Genomic DNA, 13,814 nt, shown 5'->3' with positions numbered 1-13,814 from the left:
TCATTGACTGCGCCGCATGTGTGTATGTGCATGTGGCTGATAAACTGAGGGAAATATCTTCAGCGCGCCAACAACAATTACATACTTTGTGCAGTTGCAATTTTGAAAGCGCACAAAGTGTGGCACAGCAAAGGTGCCTTGCAAATTAAGTGTTAAAGTGTGCTTCTGTTGCAAATAATAGGGAATAAAGTGCAATACTGAGGTGTGACAAATCCATTAATGAATGGCTCATTGATATTTGTGTTCGTTTGCGAAACCCAAAAGATACATAACAAAGAAATTTTATTTATCAATTATTTTTGTCTACTTAGGTTAGGTTAGGATACTGGCCGGCTACCACGCCCACACATAGACCGATTGGTCCTTAGTAATGCAAGATGGATGTTCAGTTTAGTTTGAGTTGTTGTTTGTTTTTATACAGGACGTCAATACTTTTTGCGAACTTTCGGAGCGACTTGATATATACAACCGTTTGATACTTCGTCTAGTCCCTTGAACTCCGAAGCTCCTAGACACTCAAGACGATTTCTAAATAGTCCTGGACACAGGCATAGCAGGTGTTCCAGCGTCTCTCTCTCCCTTCTTTGCACTTTCTGCATGTATCTTCAACACTTATGCCCATCCGGCTCGCATGTGTTGTCAGTAGGTTGTGTCCTTTTAAGAGGCCAGCAGCTGTCCGACTGTCCTTTCGAGACGAGAGTAAGTAAGAAGCAAGCGATTCGAGTTTTCTGAAGGGGCTCTTTCACATGATCTTGGCGATCATGCATATACTTAAGTCATTTCGTCTCGCCCTAATCCGCCTTTCATCCCATTCGGAAACTTCGTTATATATCGTTTTTAGTGACCCGTATTCCCTGTAGTTGTTCGGTAGCCGGACGGTTGGCACTTTTGGCAATCTCATCAGTAGTCTCTTTTCCCGAAACTCCCTTGTGGCCTGGAACCCAGTATATATGCAGCCGGTTTCCTGCTTTTCGGCAACCGCTTCATCTACTGCTTTCCTGCTTCTAAGAACATTCTTATACGTAATTCGATGTGAGATTATTGCCTTAATTACAGCCTGGGTATCGACGTCTATTTTTTTTCTTTTTATGTTGTTCCCTACGTTGTTAGCTATATTGGCCATTTTCCGAAATGCAAGGACTTCCGCCTGAAGATACTGCAGTATTCCGGAATCTATGAAGGTTCACCTAAAATTCGGTCAGCTTCGAGCAATAGATTCCTGCTTCCATTCCCTTAGCCATTCTGGTGGTATGTCGCAGGCTTCTGCGCCATCTCTCTCGCTCTTTTAGTGTGAATTGGAATTTCCTCTCTCAATTAAAAAGTTTAGCTATGTGGTCTACTTTGTCTACCATCCTCTTTCTTATTGAACTGTGCTCGAAGATCTTTGTGGAGTATTCACATGATGTAGCCAATCTTGCAGCTGCTGTCGGAGCTGAGCTTTCCACTGAAAAGTCGATCGGTGGTATGTTGTTTTCTTGTGCCGTCGTTGGAGTGGTTCTTAAAGCTCTCGTTATGCAGAGATCAACGAGTCGCTGTACCCGTCCTAACGGTTGCCTGACCTGTAAGACTAATACATGATGCCAAGTGATAAGGCCCAAGTGGACCCTAGCATTTTTTACATGCTTATAGGACAGCATTGGCTTTTTTCACTCTCTCCTCAATATTGACGAATGTATTCCATACTTGATTTATACTCAGTTTGGTTCGCGATTTTATAATGAATAGACTTGATCCAGAACAACAACGCGATGCATAGCGCGCTGTATTCAATATTCGGTCGAATCGTCCAACAAAGTCGGTAATTCGACTGATAATGGATGGGTTTCGCACCATTTTGCATCGCAGACGTTAATGCTGCAGTGGAGCAGAGTATCGCAGCAGACCCGAATGAGTCTATTCGGCATCGGACATACACGCACATTATTGCTGTGCCCATCTACTTTATAGCAGATTTTACGGAAGATTCTCCATTTGTAATCTTACAAAATCCAACTGCGAAGGGGAAAAAAACAAGATGGCCAATGATGCCGATTTTCACCTGGACATTTTGTAATAGGAGCACACTTTGATTGAATGGGTAGACAAATAAAAAAAACTTGTCGCATTTATTGTGATGATAGTTCGTTATATCCCCAAATAGTCACTTGTTGGTGCGTTCTATGGCCAGAGGAAATCATTAGTCCTATTTCTTCGGTCATTATGTTTATTATAGTGAATGGGTAGCCCTATAGACCCATGATTAATAACGTACTTAAATTGGAAGATGTTGATTTGGATGACCTTTGTGGTTCCAAAAAGACGGCGCAATAAATTTTTTTGAAGGAGATTTTTGGTGAGCGCATTATCTCACGTCGAAAGCCAGTGGTGTGGCCTTCAAGATTTTGCGGTTCAACACCGCTGGCCTTTTTTGAGTGGTTTTGTAAAGTCACTTGACTCCTTGGAAAATAATCGGCGCATTCTTGCTGACATACGGCCCCGATTCCGGTAAAAAGTGGTCGAAAATTTAGCTTATCGGCAGGAATTTATTCGAGCCGGTCACGGCGGAAAGTCTAAAATAAGGGTAACAATTATTTAATCAAGAAAGAATCCTACGAATAGTAAAATAAATTTACTTGACAACGTAATTTTCTCGACTACATCGAATCGGCTTAAAGTATGAGTAAAAATATTTGCAAACTCCGGTTTCATTTCATTAAGAACTTGCTCATATGTAGAACACTGAACGTCCTTAACAGCATGTGTGGTTCAATTTTTTTTATTCGTTTCATTTTGTTTAATTTCTTGCTAAAATTGTTAAAAAAAAAAAAAAATTATTTAGAAAATATTAAAAAAAATTATGTTTGCCGAAACCCGGGATTGAACCGGGGACCTTTAGATCTTCAGTCTAACGCTCTCCCAACTGAGCTATTTCGGCGCATACAAATACGGCAGCCGAAGGCTTACCTGTTCACACACGGCAAACATTCTAGATTATGTATGTATGCATACTTCGGCACACGAGTGTGCGACAGTGTATATGTAGGTACGAACCTGCAATGCTTCTGGCTATCAGCAGTTCGCCTAGTTATCAATGGTTGTTTTTGTAATTTGTTTTATGTGATATGAACATCGCATGTTATATTATTAGTTAATAGTTAGCAGAGCTGTTGATACTATTAATAAGAACTATTCTGCTATTAATACATACATACATATGTATATATGTACATACAGATATTTAATGATAGAATTAGCTCTGTAAATTAATATGTATATTTATATGTATTACTTTGTAGAATTAAGAAGATATCTTCGTTTGGTTTCAAAAAATTGAGTTTAGTTCCATACATACTGAATTTGAGAATACATTCTATACTCTTCGAATAATTAAAGTTTATCCGGTAAATCGGTAATATAAATAATATGTTTGCAAGCTTTTTTAACTCCCGAAGCTTTAACGCATTTTCAACAATCTTTTCAGAGTCGGTGAGGAAAATTTCTCCGAATAAACTGGATCGACCAACTTGAACATACATTGTTTTCAAATAATGATTGAAATAAGATTTTGATAATAATTACGATTTCTAAGAGCTTATGTGCGTTTTGACGCCAAAAAAAAGGCTTATTTACATCCATTTTTTTTATATAACAAATGAATATCAATAATATTTTATGAATTTTTCGTGAAAAAAGTTTAGAAATTCTGCCATTGGCAGCACATATCCGGAGGCACCGCGTCAAAACGTCTCCCCGCGGTAGGCATAACAGACGAAATATTCAACTAAAATCAATGTTCATTGGTTGGTAGATATGTAAGTATGGGTCGTGATTGTTCGAAAGATTTCAAAATCAAATGATTTTTTGGCAAAGCTGCTTACAAAACAGTTACATTTTTACCACAAATTGCCTTGAGAAAATTAGATGTAACTGTCAAAAAAAGTCCTCGACAAATCGAGAGGTCAACCTATTAGAGAACAACTGTGAAAATTTTCAATAAGATCACTTTACAAGTTTCTGAGAAATCGTTAGCACCGACTTTCGTTTATGTTTTGAAAAAAACACTATCAAAGATTGAAGTTGCTGACCGATCTAGCCTGGAGGGCAGCTCTCCAAAATGTTCTATCGCCTATACTGTTACTGTGATTCTTTTGAAACTTTGGGAAAATATTCCAGACGTATCATAGTATTTAAAAAATAAAAAAATAAAAACAAATTTTTGAAATTTCTTTTCCCTTAAGCCAATTTGAACTGTCAATATCTTCATATTTTTTGATTTCTTGACAATTTTAAGGCAGATAAAGCCTCCTCACATCCAGCCATCTTTCTTCGCAGGTCCTCATGGCGATTAACTACAAGATCAAGGCAATCCAAAATTCTTTAAAGTGAATCACCAAGTTCATTATATTCTGTAAATTAAATTTTTTTTAATTTTCATATTAAATGAAATGCATCTTCAAATAAAAAACTCAGACATAAGCGGGTTTTTTACTTACATGTGAATATGATAAACCAGTTATTTATTTAAATTTTTATTAAACAAAGAGTATACCACAAATTATAATATTTTTTGACATATTTTATTTCAAAATTATCAAAGAGTAAAGCTCCAAATAGGTACTTATTGTAGAAAATATTACTCAAATTATATTATATTAAAGTTAAATAGAAGTACTCAATTATATATGCTTTAGATATCTTAACCTGAAATTTTATCTACATATATCTAAAAAACCGATGAATCGATTTTAGTAAAATGCAGCACACTGTATGCAGTTTGAAATAACTTAAAAGATAGGATAGAAGAGACAGATCTTGTCGGAAGTTGTATGGTGGAGGGTGAGGTGGAAACATCCAGGCACTTTCTTTTCCATGATGCAAGACTGGGGCTGAAACATCTTTGTAATCTTACCTTCAGCGAAACAGGTGACATATGCGAAACTGATATTAAACGTCTCAACGAAATTGCGACAGGCTCAAAACGCTTTGTCGACCTGTAAGGATCTAATGATGCAGTGTATAGTTTATAGGTACCACAACCGAACAGCGTTTTAAGCTATCCAAGTGAGATCCTTTGGGGATCGACATTTTAACTTGTTTTTATAATATTTCCGAATCTGAAATATTATCACGACATCAACTGTTGGAAGTCAGTACTTCATCTATCGTTACCTCGTTTACGGTTTATTGTATTTTTGGAGTTTTCGAGAGTATTGTGGATATTTGCTAAAAGATGGCATCTTTTTCCTGTCAAAAAAGTTCGAAAAGAGTTTAAATTTTTAATTGGTGAATATTTCAATATATAGAGGTAAAGACTTTCCGGCTGCACAGAGTATATCAAGTTTGCTACAAAGTTTATAACACTCAGAAAGGTAGGAGACCCTATAAAATAACAGGTCAATTGAAAAGCCTGCCACATAGATTGCTGCCCTGTCTGTATAATTGAATCCATATGATTTTTCTGTAGCCCTAACCTTCAAAAGACGTGTGCATAAATTGAACAGCTGTCGGATCCTTGGTTTCTGAATTATATCACTTTGAGTGAAGCAACTTTGTCCAGGTATCGACAAAAACATCAAAATGTCCCCAAAATAGTTTTTAATTACCGTAAAGTGACGTTGTTCGAAATTGCAGGCACTCTAAAGATATCAACTGAATCTGTGCATTATATCATTCAGGAATACTTGAGTATGAGAATGCTCTTTGTAAAGTAGGTGCCGTGCGAGCTCACTTTTGACCAAAAGCAACGACGAGTTGATGATTCGGAACTGTGTTTGGAGATGTTCAAGCGTAATAAACCCGAGTTTTTGCGTCGATATGTGACAATGCATGAAACATGGATTCATCATTGCAATCCGAAGTCCAATCAATGGATATCCGAGTGGAGTGCACACGATGAACCCGCTGCAAAGCGCTAAAAACGCAACAGTTCGCAGGCAGGCATGATAATTTCTATTAACAAACTTGAAAAAGGAAGGACCATCAAAAATGACTATTATATAGCGTTATTGGACCGACGAAATCGCCGAAAAATGGCCGCATTTAAAGAAAAAGAAAGTACTGTTTCCAAAATCCATGAATTGGACTTCGAATTGCCTATGCATGCACCGTATTGATCATTTCACAAGATATCTTCATGAAATTTAGCACAAACTATCGTTCAAGGCAATGCTATAATCTCTGCACATATGGCTGAGATCAGAGCACTCTAGCATATAGCTGCCTTACAAACTGATCTATCAGTATCAAGATAAATATAGTTTTATACCCTTTTATGGTTATAATAACAAAAGAAATGTCTTAAATGTCCTTTAGTTTATAGTTTTTTAAACAAAATGAAAATAATAGCCAGTCCATCCCATCACACTCCCCGCATGTCGGTGCTTATTATAGAACTCAACACGCTGACAATTTGAATTTAAATTTAGCATTACAACGAAAGAACAAAACAATCAATAATCGCAAGAAGTTCAAGCGCGTCCAACAACAAAAACAATATCGAGAATTGCCCCCAACAGCGAGTTCATCTCCAGGCAGCGCTCAAACATTCACACATACATACATACAAATGTACAACACTAACAACATTGGCAGGAGCGAAAGATATCAACTGTGTGGAAGAACAACTACAATAAAAACAACAACAATTGCTACAAAATTGCAGCGATAACACACAATTACAAGAGTTACAAGCGCGCATAGTTGGTGTACAACAAACATTCCAACCAACAAATAAAATAAACACAAATAATTACAAACAACAAAAACAAGCGACAAAAACCAGAGGAGAAAAAGTGGAGTGCAAAAGCTAACAGCAGCAGCAGCAGAAGATATCACCAACAAAAGAGCCAGCAACACCCAAAACCTGAAGTGAAATGAAGTACTCGGCTGGCGAATACCTACGACTCCTCGGCGCATGCCCAACCATGGATGCCTTGCCGCCAGCCCATTTGCGTTGGTTGTTGTAGCACAGTGTTGTTGTTGTAGTATGATCGCATTCAAGGTGTATACAGCGTTAAGTTACAACAAACACAACGAGTGTTGTAGTTGTTGCTGCATATGTTGGTGCTAGCTATCTCTAGAGGTATGCATTACCAACAAAAATATGTCCGTCTGTCATTTTGTCCGTGTATGCTTTGTGGTCGCACAAACAGCCAACATTAGTTACTGTTGTTGTTGCCACTGCTCCTCGGCTAGTAAAGCTGGCGCTGCTGCTGCTGCTGCGGCAGCTGCTTCCCTGAGCTTGGCGGTCATTGCCCCGCCGTGACGTCACCGGTTCAATGGCAAAATGTGACCCAGATTGTCTGTGGCTGCACAACCGCCGCCTCGCGACGATCACAGCTCAGTTCCGCTCAGCTCAACACACAACTCAGCTGAAGTGAAATGGTTGGGCCTAGAGCCTAGCCCGATGCGGCCTAGCACGTTTCACACACGAGCTTACAAACACTCGCAGTCAGTTGTCTACACAGCATGTCATTGTTACAACAACTTTTTCACGGAGCAGATGAGCAAAGTAGCAGGGCGGAATGGAGCAAAGCAGAGCGTCGTATATGGAGGCATCTCTCAGTAGTGAAATTCAGAAATCTTTCGTTGAGTTGGAGCATTTCCGCATTGAAAGTTGTTGTTTTTTTTTTGGTTTTTCTATTATTGTATACTAGAACTTGTTGCGAAAAACCGCTGAGAGCGCGGCCACACAATTTAGACTAAGTACTACTAGAAGAGCACGAGTTGTGTGGAGCCACCTCTTCCGCGAGTATACTCTATATTTCGTTGTAATTGCGAGTACTCAACACAAGAGAGCAGAGTAATTGTGTTCGTGCATAGTTTGACGTCGTTATGGCGGCGCACAATCATATGGTTGTCACCCGACAACACCATGCACGAAGCAGCAGAGCCGTCCCGATCAGCGATAAGAAAACGTTTTTATGACTTTTCAAACGCTAGCAATAATTAAGAGCTTTTATTATCTTCGCCTGCGTTTGAGTGTCGCTTAACAAGTTTTTTAGCTCTTTGAACACATTTGTTTACACACACTCTTCGCAACTCTCCTCAATTGTGTACTATACATTTGTGGTCATAAAAGCGAGCATGTGATATGGTGAGCGGCTTAACGCTCTGCACGAGAGTGGAGCTTGTCATTTGTGTATATTTTATGCATCTGTTATGAAAATGTAATGGGTCGTTTATTTCCGATTTAAAGAATACAAATCACTGCGTTTACTGGAATTGCTCATAACTTGATTCCAATTGAGGGAGTGCGGTCACGATTTAACGAAGTGACAGTGGCGAACAGAAAAACGTTTGCAATAAGGGTTTTTTGACCATAAGGGGATAGAAAATAGGGACTTGTTCGAGGTACTTAATAAAAACTGCAATACTGCTGCACTGATGAAAGCTTGTAACCCTGTGGTTTTGCATGGATTAGTAAAATATAATACGTAAAAAAATAATAAGAGAAAACTTCAGATTTTGCTCTGGAGTTTGAATGGAGTGTCATCTGGCATATACATTGTCGAAACCGTCATAAAAATCCCATGTTATAGCATCCTTTCTATTCGATTTGTATCACTTTTTGTTCTATTTGCATGACGCTTACAAGTTCAAAAATTTTCTTTAGATCAAGCCCTTTGACTTCGTGATTTCGGGGTCCCCAATCTTCATTTTACGGGACTTTACCCAAGGAATACATTAATTTCTCTTTCCCATAGAGAATTCTGGCTCTATATCTAGCCGACAGTAATTAATTTAAGGTAATTTTGGTCGATCAGCAAATCCTTCTAAGCGCCATATACCATATGTCCTCAGTATAGTCAGTCAGCTCTCACTTGTTTTGATTGACTTCGTCAACTTTGTGACAGACCTTTAAAAATATTAAATATGAACTTTTGTTTACACCAAATTTTGCTGAAGCTTTGTCATAATATTCTGTGGAAGTATAGACTTATCTATTATAAAACATCTGACTAAACGATGGTCATCAGAAAAATTCCAACATGTCGATTAGAAGATACCGTACCTAATAATCTGATTAACTCAGGCGAAAACTCGGCCAAATTTAGGATTTTATCCCGATATAAGACTATGCTTTCCAGAATACTGCGACTTCTTTGATTGTTAGACTTTGTGTTGGAGTTATATTTGCCATAATTAATCTTAGTCTTATCAATTTAAATTGTTTTTTTTTTTCATAACATATAGAACAGTACGAACAAAGGCTTACACGATTCTTGATTTTTCTTTTGAATTGTAGACTCTCAACTGTTCTCTATCGTACACATTGAGTATGTAAATGCAAAGACACAGCAACATTTCAAAAGACTTCGTTGGCTCTTTAGCAGCAACATTGTATTGATTATAATGCCTGAGGCAACTCAATCTGCGGACATGTAATTTAGAGCTCGCATGAGTTGCGCATTTCTTAAAGCAACTGAGAAAGTTTATTTATCGATAACTTCAAAGAGAAACTTAGGGAAGAAGATCGGGGCAGCATCAAATTGTTGATATCAGTTAACAAGTTTATTTTTGTGTTTGTGCGGTTATGATTTGTAACTTCAATAATGGAATAGAGTAGTTTGACTTAGAAATTTATTTGAAACAGAGAGAAGAACGAAAGAATGATAATTTTTTGCACTTTTTTTTGCAAGTATTTGGCTAATGAGAAGGTGTTTTACTACATCGAAAAATGAAGAATTTATATCAGATGACTTAAAAATAAAAAAAATTTGATATTAATTCTTTCCTACTTGCACAGTTCGAAATACAAGGTATACAGCTTACAACGGTTATATCCACTTGTTAATTTCAAAAAATATATATTTTTAACTTTGCAGTCGCTGATATAAGGCAGGGTCTACCAACAAGAACGTACTGATGTTAAAACTGGGCCATTTCTCGAAAGTAACGAGTCCACATCTTCTTGTTAGAAATAGAGATTGTTCGCGGCGATATCCTTAAATTCGGCTAAAAAAGTCGATCAGCATCGACTTATAACGATTGCTATTGAATTTCGAAAAAAATAAGGCCCGATGAGACCGTCTAACCACAATCTGCACCACACAGTCAGTTTTTGGGGATGCGATGGCGTTTCCTGAACCTCACGAAGATTTGACTCACATCAATAGTGACAATTTTGTTTGTTAACGGAACCATTAAGCCAGAAATGAGCCTCGTCTGAAAAGATTTCGATGAACGTGAATTTGTGTATGTTTTGGAAAACATGGATTTTTATAATAATCGTAGACAATTTCCAAGCGTTGCACCAAAATGAAACATAACAACATGATATAGTAAACCTTATTGAACACACTGACAAAATTAAAAAAAAAAAAAAAATTATAAACAAACATTGCCCCACGAGGAATCAAAATCATCACGTAACCACCGTTGGTAGCCGCTGAATATCAGGCTCCCCTCAAAATTTTTTATGCAGAAAGTACAAAGAAGACAGATAAAAAATTTATAATTATTTTATGTAAACACAGTTATAATTGTAATTATTACATATTAGCAATTCTTTCAGTACAAAAAAAATTGAAAATAATAATGATATAATCAGAGTTTTCCCAACTTTTGTTGACTCTCACACACACACAGACATAAATTATCTCGAAAGTGACATAATAGCAATTATAAACCACAATTATTACAAAATAAGGAAGTTGCAACGGTAATTACCTTTTTAATTAGTAATTATATATGTATAATTACATACATTATCAGATATGTGTCCCTCCTAAAAATAATGGATATGAGTAGCTACGTAAAGTGTGTGCATAGGAAATATGTGCTAAATTTAGTATTTATTTTTATTTATATGATTTTGTTAGAAATATTCTCTTTTTCTAGGAACTAAGTTTTTTACAGAAATCTGTAGGCTTAATGTATATAATTTTATATTGAAAAAATATAAAATATAAATCCTTAGATACGCAAATATGCAAATATAAAAGCTCTGGGGTAATCTGGAAAATTGACTTCATTATTTCATCTCCAAGCTTTTCAACAGAATGCTCTCACTTAAAAAACAATTTGAAATGTGGCATCAATATTCTACGCATTTTCCTCCTGCTCCCTTTTCTATTTTGAGTTATGTACTGAAGAGTGTTTGAAGATTATCTCTTTCAAATATTGACCGCGGCGTCGTCTCAGATGGTTCATCCGTTGAGTCCAATTTTCGATGACTCGTTCGAGCATTTCCACTGGTAACTTGCGAATGACGCCAAATCCAAATGACTAAAGACATCGAATGAAATTATGTAAAGGCAATTTTTAGCTTTTATTACCAAAGTACAGGGCACGAAAAGCATCATTATTATTTGTATTTGTAACACCTGAAAAAGTAGGTAGGGTCAAGACCCTATAAATTCGTTTAAATTGAGACAAAAAAGTACCCGGAAATTGTAATTAAATACCCGGGGTAAATGATATCAAACAAAGAATTTGTTTTAAATTTTGTATTTCTAACCAAATTTTGTATTTCTAACCAAATTTCGTATGCGGAATCACAACAAATGTTGGAAAAGGCTTACGGTGATGCAGTTTTTCAAAAGCACAAGCCTACGAGTGGTACAAAGCCTTTAAAGACGGTCGAGAAATCGTTGAAGACCGATCAATATTCGACCTCTTCAACTGATGAAGTTATTAAAAAAGTGAAGGATATGGTGCTTAATCAGGCGAGTGTTAGAGAGATGGGAAGACAGCTTGACATCACTCGCGAGTCCGTTCGAATGATTTTGATGGATATTTTGAGTATGAAGCACGTTCTTGTTCGATTCATCCGAATAAAGCTGAACTTTTTTCAAAAAATATACCGCAAAAAGGTCTCTATGGACATGCTTGATCGTGTGAATTCCGATCGCACATTCATTGAGAGCATTATAACTACCGATGAAACAACAGCCAACAATCATAGAAATGTAGGGAACAAATTAACCGAAACAAAAAAAGGCCAAATCCGATCAAAAACCAAGGTGTGATGCTCATTGTTTTTTCTACATTCGTGAATTTGTTCCAAAAACAGACGGTCAATAAGGAGTTCTATTTGGTCATATTGCGGCGTTTGCGTGAGAACATCCGTCGAAAACAACCGGAAGCCTACAGGGTTTGTCCGGAAATTAATAGGACTGAGTCGATTTAAAAAAATTTATTAAACGATTCGTTACAATTCTTTAAAAACTTACAAAAGAGACTTCTTCTGCGTCGATGCAGTGCTGCCAGCGCCATTTCAAAGCATTGAAGGCGTCACCGAAGGCATTTTCCGGAATAGCCTTGAGAGCCGAGGTGCATGCTGCTTGGATCCTCTTTGTCTTCTCAAAAAGCTTGCCTTTGATCGTCGTTTTCAGGCAAGGAAACAAAAAAAGTCCGTTGGCCACATCTAGGCTGTAGGGCGGCTGCGAAAGCGTTGGGATGCCGGTCTTGGTTAGGTTGCTGTTCACAAGATAGGCGGTGTGAGCCGGGCCGTTGTCTTGTCAGAACCAATAAACCCTTCGTTTGAGTCTCTTGAGGACTTCACGTAAAACTTGACGGTTTGTCCAGATGGAACTAATTCATGGTGGACGATGCCTTTAATGTCAAAAAAGACAATGAGCATCGTTTTCACTTTGGATTTGCTCATTCAAGAGCAATCTCTTCCCGGCCCTCCAAAAAGGACTGCTGTCACCGTAACACACCACCACCAACATCTGAGTAAGCCTGCTTGATCATCTCAAAAGTCTCTACCGCAGATTTACCGAGTTTCACAAAGAATTTAATCGCGTACCTCTGCTCTAAGGAACGATGCATTTTCGGCTTGGACCACTCACTGAAACACTTCGCGCGAATATGTTTCTCTTGACTCTCTAAATGCTCGGAGACAACTGACCAGCCACTCATTCGGTACCTTGGACCGTCCTCAACCGAATCTAGTCGGTGCGCGCACGCTCCGAAGTACAGTCGGGGCGGAAGGAAATTAGTGCTATTACTTTCCGGACAAACCCTGTATATATTAATAACAAACTATAATCAGACGATATATGTATATCCATTTAAAGAGATAATCAAAAATCTTATTTAGAATAAAAAGAATATAACTATCCACTAGTAGAAAAATATAAAAAATAGTATTCGGAAAGTGACCGAATAAGCCTCTTAATTGATTTTCTGATTTGTGAAGTGATCTCGATAGCTGTTATGGCATAGATGAAGAGGTTAATCATTGTCAAGCAGTAAACCAGTGAGTAAATCTAGCTATAGCAGCAGTCAGTCTCGACAACGCACTTGTCATTTCGTAGTCTTATCACTCTGGAATGCAGTTTTATATTGAACAATTTCAAGTGTTGCTATTAAAATAGTTATACTTAAGTACACAGCTAGGCATATACTTACAATACACTAATCACTCAGCTTAAAGTGGTGCATATAGAATAGAATAGTGCTGACTCATTTACGCTGACTAACTCTGATTTATCGACATGGTAATTGAAATTCACTTCCCATTTATTTATTTTATTTCAGACTGGTTACGATCTGAAATTATTCACATACTGAATCGGGCAACACAATAGCTCAGTCTACAAATCATTCTTAATTGAATTGACTTGCTTTTAACTTTTAAGAAAATAGAATACTACGTGTATCCGCCAACGGAACGGAGTTTTACCTAGAAGAAACACTTTTACATTAAGAAATTCAGTGCGTGTTTACCGAAATAATAGTGTTCACAAGACCCAGTCGCCGCATGCCGCTAGGTCCATATAACTTTATGACCAAAATTATATTTGAGTATTAAAAAAAATTACAACATATAACGGTATTCTATTTCTAAAAATAGTTTCGGGCTCTTACGCATAGATCACTGATTC

The 13,814-nt window shown here is 37.3% G+C and overlaps 1 non-coding gene across 1 annotated transcript; it reads right to left on the bottom strand.

Moving 5' to 3' along the window:
* Positions 1–2,841: 2,841 nt before the first annotated feature.
* On the bottom strand, positions 2,842–2,914 carry Trnaf-gaa. The gene has a single exon. It is a non-coding gene; the product is annotated as a tRNA-Phe (tRNA).
* Positions 2,915–13,814: the final 10,900 nt, after the last annotated feature.

Source organism: Bactrocera tryoni, chromosome 1 (assembly GCF_016617805.1).
Source record: "Bactrocera tryoni isolate S06 chromosome 1, CSIRO_BtryS06_freeze2, whole genome shotgun sequence".
NCBI classification, from domain to species: domain Eukaryota; kingdom Metazoa; phylum Arthropoda; class Insecta; order Diptera; family Tephritidae; genus Bactrocera; species Bactrocera tryoni.
Note: the sequence above shows the minus strand (reverse complement) of the source record. Positions and strands in the feature narration are given on the sequence as shown.